The sequence below is a fragment of the Hyla sarda genome, chromosome 8 (genome assembly GCF_029499605.1).
Source record: "Hyla sarda isolate aHylSar1 chromosome 8, aHylSar1.hap1, whole genome shotgun sequence".
NCBI lineage: Eukaryota > Metazoa > Chordata > Amphibia > Anura > Hylidae > Hyla > Hyla sarda.
Window position 1 is genome coordinate 219,771,026 of NC_079196.1, and position 14,169 is coordinate 219,785,194.

The following is a 14,169-nucleotide window of genomic DNA, read 5'->3' on the forward strand; positions in this document are numbered from 1 at the left end:
CTTTCTACCCCCCGTTCTGAAACTTACACCTCCCAAAATGTCCAGAGAGTTTTAAGCTTTACCTGTGACTAGGTGTTGCTCTAACGTTGTGAAACTACAACTCCCAGCATGCACTGGCAGTCTTCATGCTGAGAGTTGTAGTTTTGCAACCTGTGACTGTGTGTTCCTCCGCCCCTGTTGTGAAACCTATACCTCCCAGCATGCTTAGAGAGTTTTTAAGCTATTGAGTCATGCTGGGAGTTGTAGTTTCACAATCTCTATCTTCATTGGGAAAACATGACTTCCAGCATACCCTGTCAGGGCATTCTGGGAGTTGTAGTGTCACAATCTGCAAGTATATGTATTTCACTAGCGCCGTTATGAAACAACAACCCCCAGCATGCCTGCACAGTCTTTTACGTCTTAGGCATGCTGGAGGTTGTAGTCTCACAACCTGTAAATATATATATATATATATATTCCACCAGTTTTGTTGCAAAACAACAACTCCCAGCATCCCTAGGCAGTCTCTGACATTTTAGGGATGCTGGAAGTAGTAGTTTTACAATTTTATACATATTTTACCAGCTCTGTTGTAAAACTACTGCTCCCAGCATGCCTTGCTAGTCTTGGACTTTTCATGCATGCTGGGAATTGTAGTGTCACGATCCTTGATGCTGTTGTGAATCTACAACTCCCAGCATCCTGAGACAGCCTTTGGCATTTAAGGCATGCTAGTAGTTTTAGTTTCACAATCTGTAAGTATATCTATTCACCTAGCACCGATACAAAACAACAACTCCCAGCATGCCTACAAAGTATATTACAACTCCCGGCATGCCTACAAAGTATATTACAACTCCCGGCATGCCTACAAAGTATATTACAACTCCCAGCATGCTAGTCTTTGACATTGTAGTGCCACGACCCCTGATGCTGTTGTGAATCTACAACTCCCAGCATCCCTTTAGACCTTCTTAGACGTTTTTTTTTAGCATGCCTTGCTATTCTTTGACTTTTTATGCATGCTGGGAGTTGTAGTGTGACCACCCTTGATGCTGTTGTGACTTTATAACACACAGCAGGCCCCAACAGCCACCTGCTGGGAGTTGTAGTTTCACCACAGTGGGAGAGCCGCAGGCTGATTACATGATGAATAGTGAAGTAGTTGTCAGGTGTCGTTCACACCTGTTGTGCGGAGGGAAGGTCCCCGGTGGCGGTGGTGGTGGCAGTCGTCTCACCTAGGCGGTGACAGTGACTGATCAGATGGGTGTGGGGAGACATCCGTCCTACGTCAGAAGGATGAGAGTAAAAAGGGGACACCACCCCGGCTGTGTGCGAGGAGGAGGGTGAGAATGTGACTCCAGGGTGGTAACATATACAACCAGACACCACTATTGTTCGGGGGGTAACAAGAGATGACCCCATTCCTCCAGGACACCCCCCACCCCCTCAGCCAATACCATCACTCATTCCGCTCGTGGCAAAAAATCTGCACTGCACCACTGCGACTGTACCCACTGTGCATCAATTTCTCAAAATTGTCAAGATCTCTGCTTGCTGTCAGTGACTGGGAAAAATCCTGCTTGCTTCCAGAGGCCGAAAACTATCCTGGCCTTTAAACAGCTGAGGGTTTGTGACAATTAGGATATGTTTACACGGTAGGGAAAGGTGCGAAATGTCGACCTGGAAAACACGGACGGGCATTCCGCACATTTTTTTAAGTCCGGCGGGCGCTAGGACCCCTCGGAAATGGGCTGTATCATAGACGGCAGTGCCTTTCCAAGCGAAATCCGCAGAAAGAATACTGGACGCCGGAATCTGAATTTTTTGCGGCAGAAACGCAAACTCCACCGTGTGCACGCTGCAGCACAATCCCACTGAAATCGATGGGACTCAGGGAATGTCTGTGCGGAAAATTCTGGCGGAATTTCGCCATGTAAACGTACACTTATATTGCCGTGATAATAGAAATATATTGCGGCACAAATCCTTCTCGTTCGTTACAGTGGATCAGCGCAGGTAAAACGCATCGGTCGGATATGCAGGTTTCAGTTGTGGGATATAACCTGCTTTTCGCCTTCTGGGTGTGTTCCATTTGCTGAAAGCAAGCAGAGATCTTGACAATAGAATATATTTATTGATTATTCCACAAGGTCAGGGTAAGTAATAGATCAGCGTAGTGTGCATGAAGCTGTTGCAAAACTGCAACTCCCAGCATGCCCGGACAGCCTTCGGCTGTCCGGGCATGCTGGGAATTGTAGTTTTGCTACAGCTGGAGGCACAATGGTTGGAAAACACTGAAGTAGATGAATTATTGTTTGCTGTTAAGTTTTTGCACATCTGGGATTGGACGGGGAGAGACATTCCTTCCGTAGGAGCAGTGGTACGCTTGTCTTGTTGGGCAAGACTTTTTTGTAGGTATTTCAGGAATGTGACCCTAGTAGAGGAAAGGATCTTGTATTTGGTCTTGTTTTTAAAGCACCGAGCAGACTGGTTTTTGGACATACCTAATCCGGACCCACTGTCTGAGTGAAGACGTAGCAGTAGGACGGGGCAAATAGACCTCCTGCCACACATTGGCCCGTTGATGGTATTGCCCCAACATAGTAACCAACCATTGTAGCAAAGCCAACCAACCTTTGACCTCTGGGTCCCCATGAAGCTGCAGTTGTCTATACTTGTCTTCTATAGGGCGCCATGTTGGTGCAACATCATGGAAGGGTCATATCCAGTCATTGACTTTGGCCTATGCACATTGGTGTAGCCCCCAACCCAACCGGTGGTCCTACACTTCTAGTAGAGCAGTGAGCAGTGATCCCCAATCTGTAGCTAACCAGAGGTTTCAAAACTGCATTTCCCAGCATGCCCTCACAGCCCAACATAGTGCCCAACCCTTGTATCAAAGCCAACCGGCCCTTGACCTCTAGGTCCCCATGAAGCTGTCGTGGTCTATGCTTGTCTTCTATACGGACGTTGTCTATGCTTGTCTTCTATAGGTCACCATGTTGGTGCAACATCATGGAAGGGTCATATCCAGTCCCTGTTGACTTTGGCCTATGCACATTGGTGTAGCCCCCAACCCAACAGGTGGTCCTACACTTCTAGTAGAGCAGTGATCCCCAATCTGTAGTTCTCCAGAGGTTTCAAAACTGCACTTCCCAGCATGCCCTCCTAGCCCAACATAGTGCCCAACCCTTGTATCAAAGCCAACCGGCCCTTAACCTTTGGGTCTCCATGAAGCTGCCGTTGTCTATGTTTGTCTTCTATAGGGCGCCATGTTGGTGCAACATCATGGAAGGGTCATATCCAGTCCCCGTTGACTTTGGCCTATGCACATTGGTGTAGCTCTCAACCCAACCGATGGTCCAACACGTCTAGTAGAGCAGTGATTCCCCAATCTGTAGCTCTCCAGAGGTTTCAAAACTGCATTTCCCAGCATGCCCTCACAGCCCAACATAGTGCCCAACCCCTGTATCAAAGCCAAGCAGCACTTGACCTCTGGGTCCGTTGTCCGTCTGTCGTTGTCTATGCTTGTCTTCTATACGGCCGTTGTCTATGCTTGTCTTCTATAGGGCGCCATGTTGGTGCAACTACATGGAAGGGTTATATCCAGTACCCGAAATTCAAAAAGAAAAGAACTTCCTGTGGAGCATACAGCAGCTGATAAGTGATGGAAGGGTTAAGATTTTTAAATAGTAGTAATTTACAAATCTGTTTAACTTTCTGGCACCAGGTGATTAACAAAAATGGTTTCCAGTGGAGTACCCCTTTAAGGGCCACCAGGAGTGTTACTTGACTCCCTATGAGATCCTTACCCCTGGCACGTTGCTGGCACCTGTCTCCCGGTGGCTCTTTTCCCAGTCATGACGCCTCCTTTCAGTGGATTAGAATAAGGCTCTTTTGTTTGCAAACAATGTAGGGCGCCGCACGTTCCTCGTCGTACCTGCGGCCGGATAAACTTGTGTTAGTATACTCAACGTCAACTCAATGGGCCCTTCTATGAAAGGAATGGGGCCCTCAATGTCTATACAGGTCAATACTGCTAAATAATAGCGCCAAACAATGACAAATTATACCGTATACTGTAAAAGTTTAAAATGCGTTGGTGTTTTTATTTTTTTATTTTTTGCATGTGGACATGGTGTTTCTAGCTTGGATCAATACAGTGTTTAAATAATACCAACTAGAGATGAGCGAACTTATAGTAAATTCGATTTGTCACGAACTTCTCGGCTCGGCAGTTGATGACTTATCCTGCATAAATTAGTTCAGCTTTCAGGTGCTCCGGTGGGCTGGAAAAGGTGGATACAGTCCTAGGAGACTCTTTCCTAAGACTGTATCCACCTTTTCCAGCCCACCGGAGCACCGGAAAGCTGAACTAATTTATGCAGGAAAAGTCATCAACTGCCGAGCCGAGAAGTTTGTGACGAATCGAATTTACTGTAAGTTCGCTCCTTCTCTAATACCAACATAAAAAATTACCCTACAATGCTCACATAACACATAGTCATATAGTTCCCGACCCATCCCATCCATCCTAGCCCAATTTCCACTCCCTTAACCAGTGTTTCCCAACCAGTGTGTCTCCAGCTGATGCAAAACTACAACCCCCAGCATGCCCGGACAGCCAACGGCTGTCCGGGCATGCTGGGAGTTGTAGTTTTGCAACGGCTGTAGGTCGGCAATTTGGAGACCGCTGCCTGGTCGATTAATGACCATTCTATGAGAACATTTATATGGATGGTGATTTGATACCAGAACCAGAAGACATGTTGTCTTCTGAATGTCTCAGTAGTGCAGCCTACTCCGGTGGAAAACATTTTTTTTTTTTTTAAATCAACTGGTGCCAGAAAGTTGAACAGATTTGTAAATGACTGTATGCTACGGAGGAAATTCTTTTCTTTTTGAATTTCTTTTTTGTCTTGTCCACAGTGCTCTCTGCTGACACCTGATGCCCGTATCAGGAACTGTCCAGAGCAGGAGAAAATCCTCCTATCAAACCTATGCTGCTCTGAACAGTTCTTGACACAGACAGAGGTGTCAGCAGAGAGCACTGAGGACAAGACAAAAAAGAAATTCAAAAAGAAAAGAATTTCCCCTGTAGCATACAGCTGCTAAAAAGTACTGGAAGGATAAAGATTTTTTTTTTAATAGAAGTAATTTACAAATCTGTTTAACTTTCTGGCACCAGTTCATAAAAAAACAAAAAAACAAAACAAAACAACAAAACAATTCCACTGGAGTACCCCTTTAAGAGAGTAATTTCAATCGGCCAGGTCTCTATTATGACTATATATATATATATATATATATATATATATATATATATATATATTTGCAACACCTAGAGACCACTAATCTAGACCAGATCTAGACCACTGATCTGAACATTCTGAAACGCGTTGGTGTTTCTTTCTTTCTTTCTTTTTTTTTTTTTTTTGCATGCTGGGAGTTGTAGTTTTGCAACAGCTGGAGGCACACTGGTTGGGAAAAACTGTCATAATCCCTACCCTGAGAGGAGGCACAGAATTTATGGTGACAACGAAACAAGACAAAAATGCTAATACACTGCAGTACCGCTGGTGACCACTAGGTGTATTCAAGCCCCCATTGACACTATAATAAAATATATTATTTGCGATGTTTATTGACGAATATTCGTCCCACGTTCGCGAAATTCGCATATTCGCTATGTTCGTTCACTTTTTTTTCCATTTGAAAATTCACATGGAAAATTTGCATAAAAATTTGCATGTGAAACAAAAACCACAAAAAAAAACTAATATTCGTCATTACGAATATATAGCACTGTATTCAAAATATTAGCGGAATCGCTGACAAGTGCCGACATTCGCGATAAAAATTTGCATTACGAATATTCGTGCTCAACACTAGTGAGTTATAAATATCCCACTTGTTGCTATTAGGAAACCATCAGTAAGTTGCTGTTATCAGATCCATAATTCCTACCATGTGTCTAATGGAACATCAGGCCAAATAATATTCAGTGACCCCCCCCCCGACATACGATCATTTCAGCATACGATCACTCTCGGAGGCCATCGCATGTTGAAGGCAGCATCAACATATGATGCTTTTGTATGTCGGGGCCATCGCATAAACGCCTATCCGGTAGCGCAGACTGCTTCAGCTGCCACCGGATAGCCGTTTACGGTGCCCCGTGTTGTCCACTGACGATCACTTACCTGTCCTCGGGGCTCCGGCGTGTCCTCTTCGGGATCCCCTGCATCGTCGGCGCTCTCCATCGTCGTCATCACGTCGCTGCGCACGCCGTCCCGTCATCCAATAGGAGCGGGGTGCGTAGCGACGTGATGGCGGCGACGGAGAGCGAGGATGCCGGGGAAGCAGAGGCCTTGCCGGAGCGTCGGGGACACCTCGGGGACGCGGCGACAGCGATGGAGGGCGACATCCAGGGCAGCGGTGACGAGCGGTGACAGTCCGGAGCGGCGGGGACACGTGAGTATAAGCTCCAATACCAGTGGTCTTCAACCTGCGGACCTCCAGATGTTGCAAAACTACAACTCCCAGCATGCCCGGACAGCCGTTGGCTGTCCGGGCATGCTGGGTGTTGTAGTTTTGCAACATCTGGAGGTCCGCAGGTTGTAGACCACTGTCCTATACTTTACATTGCACGGATCCCTCAACATACGATGGTTTCAACAAACGATGGTCCATTTGGGACGGATTACCATCGTATGTTGAGGGACCACTGTACAATAATGTGGCTAATAACACAATTATAATAAAATGTAAATTATAATAAAATTAATAATATCTGTCAGCAGCAGCTGTTCTGCTTGCTGATGGTTTCCATTCATATTATCCCAAATTGGACTCCCCGGGCCTACTCCTCCTATGGCCGAGGCGTCATTCCTATTGTGTTTCCCCATCAGGGTGTAAATCTTATTTAATTCCTCAGGCGTTTTGCGTCTAAATTTAGTTCCTCCTGGTAAAACCTGAAAGGAGACAATAAACCTCCTCATCCTGACGTCTAAATAAGGTTGGACCCATAGAAGATTCCAGAGAACTTTTCACTCGGAGGGAGGAGTGCGCGCTCCGAATCACTGATGTTATGTCAAATAAGCGAAGGGCGTGAGGCAGACGTAGCAGAGCCCGGGAGCCGAGCAGGTTCTGCAAGAAGTTGGGGCAGGGGTGTGACGGTGATACAGTTTCATTGCCTTCATTGTGAGATGGCGGGGAGAAGGAGATACGCTCGCTGATATGGCGCGGAGTCAGCACTGTATTATCTGGCGCCAATGGGATGCGGAAACACAATCGGCAATGCTGAAATAATGTAGCTATAGGGGGCGCATAGGTAGCAGTTGTACGCGGGACCTGGTGCTTGAAGGGTTAGTCTGGTGAAAAAACATCTTATCGCCGGGGTCCCGCCCCTGGGGACTCCCGCGATCTCCGGTCCGGCAGCGGTGGCGTCCAGAACACTGTGTTCGTGACTGTTACGCCAAGCGCTCCGGGTCCCTGCTCCTCCCCGGAGCGCTCGCAGCGTTCTCCTCTCTGCAGCACTGACACTGCCAACGGGGATCGCATCCCAATCCACATACCTGACCCGGTCCCCGGCTGTCACGTCCTGGCGCGCGCGGCTCCGCTCTCTAGGGCGCGCGCGCCAGCTCTCTAAGATTTAAAGGGCCAGTGCACCACTAATTGGTGCCTGGCCCAATCAGTGTAATTAGCTCCCACCTGCTCCACGCCTTTATAACCTCACTTCCCCTTCCCAGCATTGCCGGATCTTGTTGCCCTTGTGCCTAGTGATAGCGGTTCCTGTGATTGCCATACCAGTGTTTCCCGACCTTCTGCCGTTACCATTGACAACGAACCTTGCCGCCTGCCCTGACCTTCTGCTACGTCTGACCTCGCTCTTGCCTCGTCCTTCTGTCCCACGCCAGTCTCAGCAGTCAGAGAGGTTGAGCCGTTACCGGTGGATACGACCTGGTTGCTACCGCCGCAGCAAGACCATCCCGCTTTGCGGCGGGCTCTGGTGAATACTAGTAGCAACTTAGAACTGGTCCACCGGTACAGTCCACGCCAATCCCTCGCTGACACAGAGGATCCACATCCAGCCTGCCGAATCCTAACAGTGACGCCACACCATGCCCCCTCCATTCATGTCTAAGGGAGGGGGTGTGACGGCTAGTACGTTGCTATCACGCTTCCTCCCATAGACATGAATGGAGGGGGGGTGGCAGCTGTAGTCGTCAGTCATCCGGCACGGAGCGGAGTTCACTCCATGCATGAATGACTAGGGTGCCAGCTGCGGGACCCCCACGATTAGACATCTCATCCCCTGTTCTCTCGTTTTTCGGCGGAGTACCCCTTTAAGGGTTCAAAGGCCTCACCAGTATTATAAATGGCACATGATGGTTGTGGGGCACTGTTAAAGATTTGGCATTAGGACCCTAAGAGTTTGTACCCTCATCCCTAACCATGACTGGATGGGATTTTAGATACATCCCTTCCTATCTAACCCACTCTTAACCAAGTAACAACCCCTTCACCCAATAGAAAAGACACTGACACCTGCTGTGGGAAAATTGGGCCGTGTGGCCCATTTATTTAACAAACCAATAAATAACATTTGAATATTTACATATAAACATAACCAAACTGGAGGGCACTCCCCTCCCCCAACCGGATTTGTGCAACACACTTCTTACCCCTGGCCGCGAGCTCCTGGCCTGGGGGCACCCCGGTAACCTTCCGCACAATCCCTCGAACTCCTGAGGCCCAGAACCACCACCAGGAGGCCCAATTGAACCATCTCAAACATTTATCTTTCAAACTACTAACTCCCTCGGGACCCTTTCACATGCCTCCCCCTTATCAGAATCCCACCCACCAAGCGTTTAAAAGAGGGCGGGCGGGACCTTCTTCTCGCTTCTACACGCCGACTGGTGAGTACCCTCCCCCCCTGGAGCACCCCCCTATATACACTCCCCCCCCCCTCCCCTCCAGATAAGCTCCCTTTCACCCCACTCTCGAGCCACCTGCTACTGTCCCTTAAAGGAGCAGCAGCCATTTAACCCTTCCCCCATTCCCTTGAAATATACCTCTAACCACATTACCCCTTACTAACATCTGGAAGGGCCACTAAAACCCCCGTCAAGGCGCCACTACGCCAGGGGTTCCCCCGCTCCGTTTTCTCCCAGGCTGTGATGGTACTGGGAACTACATGGCTACACCATAAGGGGCAGGGTCTGTGTATAATCCCATGTGGGGGCAGTTTCTTGTACCGCTATAAGGCCCATGGATAGCCCATTCTTGTTTTAGACGGCCCTCATGGACAATATGAACTGCCACCATGTTAACGAACGCATAAAAGGGATAAATAAGAGGGTAGAAAGAGATAATGGCCGATTTGATGAAACATTCCCCACCTTGATGGAACAGGCATATGCCCTCTGGTTAGAATAAACGTGAAAAAAAAAATTATACTCACCTTCCCCGATCCCCTGTCATGTCCGTCTCAACAGTCCCGTTCCAGGATGAGCTTAAGTACAGGACATGCTGCTCAGCCAAACACTGTCCAATTGCGGTAACCAGCCTCTGATTGGCTGAGAAGGTGGTTCCTGCACGTCGATACACATGGACCCTTGGACCCTTATACCAGCCAAAGCCCATAAATATTCCACAAATATGTGATAACCCTTTAAAAATCTTGATAAAATGACCACAATGCTAGAAGTAGTATTTACAGCCATCAAAATACCACCTTAAATTCATGAAAAAATGGCCGCCACTTCAAATAACTAAGGGGATTGTTCATCAAAGCTGTCTAAAAAATTAATCTGTCTCGATTGTGTGGTGTCTGGGGTGTTGCAGTGGTGTAACAGGGTCTGGTGGTATTAACCCTGTGGGGTAAGGTGTTATTAACCCCTGATTAGTCGTGACGCCAAATTGTTTTCTGTATAAGTCCCTGCTGACAACCAACCCAGAAACGGCAGGCAATAAAGGAATTATGAGATAACTGGAACTTTTACTTAAACTTCTTTATAGAACAGTCTTTACAGTTATGCAGTTTCTCTAGAGGCAACCGGGATGCAGGATACCTCACAGGCTTGCTGGGACTTGTAGTATTGAGATTTATGCAGGACACTGTGCTACTAATTGTATCCTTGAGTTGAGTAGTAGTCACTAGAATTGTAGATAGAGCTTGATAACTCACATTTGGAGGTTGCAGGTTCTTTAGGCTTTGGTCTAGCTGAGATTAATTTAGATAGTACAGGTATTGTGCTTGTCTGAAATCCAGGAGATAAGAGAGATCAGAGAGTGAATTAAGAGACTACAGCCCCTTATATACTAGGGGGGCTGGACTAAATCCCATTGGTTGCAAAGCCTGTAGGTCCTGTACCCAGGGAACTCTGGGTACATCACATGACAGTAGATCACATGACCCAGGAAGGTCCTATACATTTGTACAACCTTATATACAAAGAACAATATGTACAATACATTTACAATGCATTTATAGAAGGTGGGCAAAGGGTGAGCCCTGCAGGAGAGCCCTATGGACTGCAGGGACTCTTCCTGAGGGGACTTAGGAAGGGTATAGGACCATGTCTTGTACCGGGACACCACAATTGGTTGCTACAAAGACAGCTTTCATGAATGAGGCCCTGAGACAAAATGGCCGCCATGTCAGAAAGCTGCGCTGATTAGTTGCTGGGGCAACAAAAATGGCTTTGATAATTAAGACCCTGTGTACTTGCATCTACTAGAATGTCAACATGGCCGTCATGTCAGAAAACACATTGGTTGCTATGGGCAACAAAGACAGCTTTGATGAATGAGGCCCCGAGTATTGGCATCTACTAGAATGTCAAAATGGCCGTCATGTCAGAAAGCAGGAAGCTGCACTGATTGGTTGCTAGGGGCAACCAAGATGGCTTTGATGAACGAGGCCCTGTGTGCTTGCATCTACTAGCATGTGAAATGGCCGCCATGTCAGAAATGTGAACACGCCTCTACCACAATGAATGTGGACTAGTGACATTCACGGGTTCTGTCTGTGTCAAAATTACAGCGTTCACTGACGAAAAATCTTAAAAATGTTCGTCTCTCCAAATCTGACGGCCATGAAATGCTCCTCAGGCCTCATTTGTCTGAAACTGGGTGTGAAGACGTATTCTGAAGAAGTCGGACATTTTGGAAAACATTCTACAGTATTTCGAGTCACCGCTTAAATGTTTTTATTGAATAATCGTTAGCTAACACTTCCCAGGCGGCCATTTTGCTTCTTTTATTTTTTATTTTTATTTTTTTTTTTGGGGGGGGGGGGGGGGGGGGGTTTAAAAAACTGCAGACAAATGTTAGCTGGGAGTCAATAGTGAAATATGAAACGCAAAACGCCAAAGTCACATGATCAATGAACCACATGACCTAATGATGAAAAAATGCCAAAGGAAAAAATAAACGCTTTTTTATGCAAAATGACATGGCAGTTTTTATGGAGCTTTTTCCAGTTAAAATAAATGGCAAAACATGTGAAAACGGTAGCCTTAGGGCAGTGTTTTCCAAACCGTGTGCCTCCAGCTGTTGCAAAACTACAACTCCCAGCATGCCTGGACAGCCTTCGGCTGTCCAGGCATGCTGGGAGTTGTAGTTTTGCAACAGCTGGAGGCACACGGTTTGGAAAACATTGCCTTCGGGAGCCCAAAAAAGTAGGCTCCTCCCCCTGGGGTTACTTTTAGGGTGAGTGGCCCTTTAAATAGCATAGTAAGTAGCATTAAAAAAAATGATATCATGGCCATTATTTACTTAGCCGAGAGCTTACTGTATCTATTCCTTATCTAAAGAAACCTGCTAAGTAAATACAGAGTATAGAAAGCTACTCAATGTTATGAGATGACGGGAGAGATATGGCGTTACACATCAATGACAACTCAAGTGATGGCGGTATATACAACCTGACAGTGGTGAATAATTTATACATACATATAATTATACATGTACAGCTGGTATAAGTTATATATCTCCTGTATATAGTGATATGGACCGTGCTGGTATAACCTGGTATATACTGTATATAATATATATGTACAGCTGGTATAAGTTATATATCTCCTGTATATAGTGATATGGACCATGCTGGTATAACCTGGTATATACTGTATATAATTATATATGTACAGCTGGTATAAGTTATATATCTCCTGTATATAGTGATATGGACCATGCTGGTATAACCTGGTATATACTGTATATAATATATATGTACAGCTGGTATAAGTTATATATCTCCTGTATATAGTGATATGGACCATGCTGGTATAACCTGGGTATATACTGTATATAATTATATATGTACAGCTGGTATAAGTTATATCTCCTGTATATAGTGATATGGACTATGCTGGTATAACCTGGTATATACTGTATATAATATATATGTACAGCTGGTATAAGTTATATATCTCCTGTATATAGTGATATGGACCATGCAGGTATAACCTGGTATATACTGTATATAATTATATATGTACAGCTGGTATAAGTTATATATCTCCTGTATATAGTGATATGGACCATGCTGGTATAACCTGGGTATATACTGTATATAATTATATATGTACAGCTGGTATAAGTTATATATCTCCTGTATATAGTGATATGGACCATGCTGGTATAACCTGGTATATACTGTATATAATATATACGTACAGCTGGTAGAAGTTATATATCTCCTGTATATAGTGATATGGACCATGCTGGTATAACCTGGTATATACTGTATATAATATATATGTACAGCTGGTATAAGTTATATATCTCCTGTATATAGGGATATGGACCATGCTGGTATAACCTGGGTATATACTGTATATAATTATATATGTACAGCTGGTATTAGTTATATATCTCCTGTATATAGTGATATGGACCGTGCTGGTATAACCTGGGTATATACTGTATATAATATATATGTACAGCTGGAATAAGTTATATATCTCCTGTATATAGTGATATGGACCATGATGGTATAACCTGGTATATACTGTATATAATTATATATGTACAGCTGGTATTAGTTACATATCTCTTGTATATAGTGATATGGACCATGCTGGTATAACCTGGGTATATACTGTATATAATATATATGTACAGCTGGTATAAGTTATATATCTCCTGTATATAGTGATATGGACCATGTTGGTATATCCTGGGTATATACGCTATATAATATATATGTACAGCTGGTATAAGTTATATAACTCCTGTATATAGTGATATGGACCATGCTGGTATAACCTGGGTATATACTGTATATAATTATATATGTGCACAGCTGGTATAAGTTATATATCTCCTGTATATAGTGATATGGACCATGCTGGTATAACCTGGTATATACTGTATATAATTATATATGTACAGCTGGTATAAGTTATATATCTCCTGTATATAGTGATATGGACCGTGCTGGTATAACCTGGGTATATACTGTATATAATTATATATGTACAGCTGGTATAAGTTATATATCTCCTGTATATAGTGATATGGACCATGCTGGTATAACCTGGGTATATACTATATATAATTATATATGTACAGCTGGTATAAGTTATATATCTCCTGTATATAGTGATATGGACCATGCTGGTATAACCTGGGTATATACTGTATATAATATATATGTACAGCTGGAATAAGTTATATATCTCTTGTATATAGTGATATGGACCATGCTGGTATAACCTGGGTATATACTGTATATAATTATATATGTACAGCTGGTATAAGTTATATATCTCCTGTATATAGTGATATGGACCATGCTGGTATAACCTGGGTATATACTGTATATAATATATATGTATAGCTGGTATAAGTTATATATCTCCTGTATATAGTGATATGGACCATACTGGTATAACCTGGGTATATACTGTATATAATTATATATGTACAGCTGGTATAAGTTATATATCTCCTGTATATAGTGATATGGACCATGCTGGTATAACCTGGGTATATACTGTATATAATTATTTGTACAGCTGGTATTAGTTATATATCTCTTGTATATAGTGATATGGACCATGCTGGTATAACCTGGGTATATACTGTATATAATATATATGTACAGCTGTTATAAGTTATATAACTCCTGTATATAGTGATATGGACCATGCTGGTATAACCTGGGTA

The 14,169-nt window shown here is 44.4% G+C and overlaps 2 protein-coding genes across 5 annotated transcripts in view; one reads left to right on the forward strand and one right to left on the reverse strand.

Annotated features, from left to right (window-relative positions):
- The window catches only part of LOC130285555 (syntaxin-binding protein 4-like), a 186,675-nt gene that overhangs the window by 135,180 nt on the left and 37,326 nt on the right, over nt 1–14,169 (reverse strand). For 2 of the 3 annotated variants that reach the window (XM_056537108.1, XM_056537109.1), the window contains exon 3: nt 3,798–3,925. The gene's annotated coding sequence lies outside the window, so the exon portion shown is untranslated. Of the gene's footprint in view, nt 1–3,797; nt 3,926–10,180; nt 10,275–14,169 lie in introns of those variants that run through there. The other variant, XM_056537110.1, reaches the window with a different exon arrangement.
- The window catches only part of PPL (periplakin), a 96,512-nt gene that overhangs the window by 18,183 nt on the left and 64,160 nt on the right, over nt 1–14,169 (forward strand). The gene's annotated exons all lie outside the window — the stretch shown is intronic.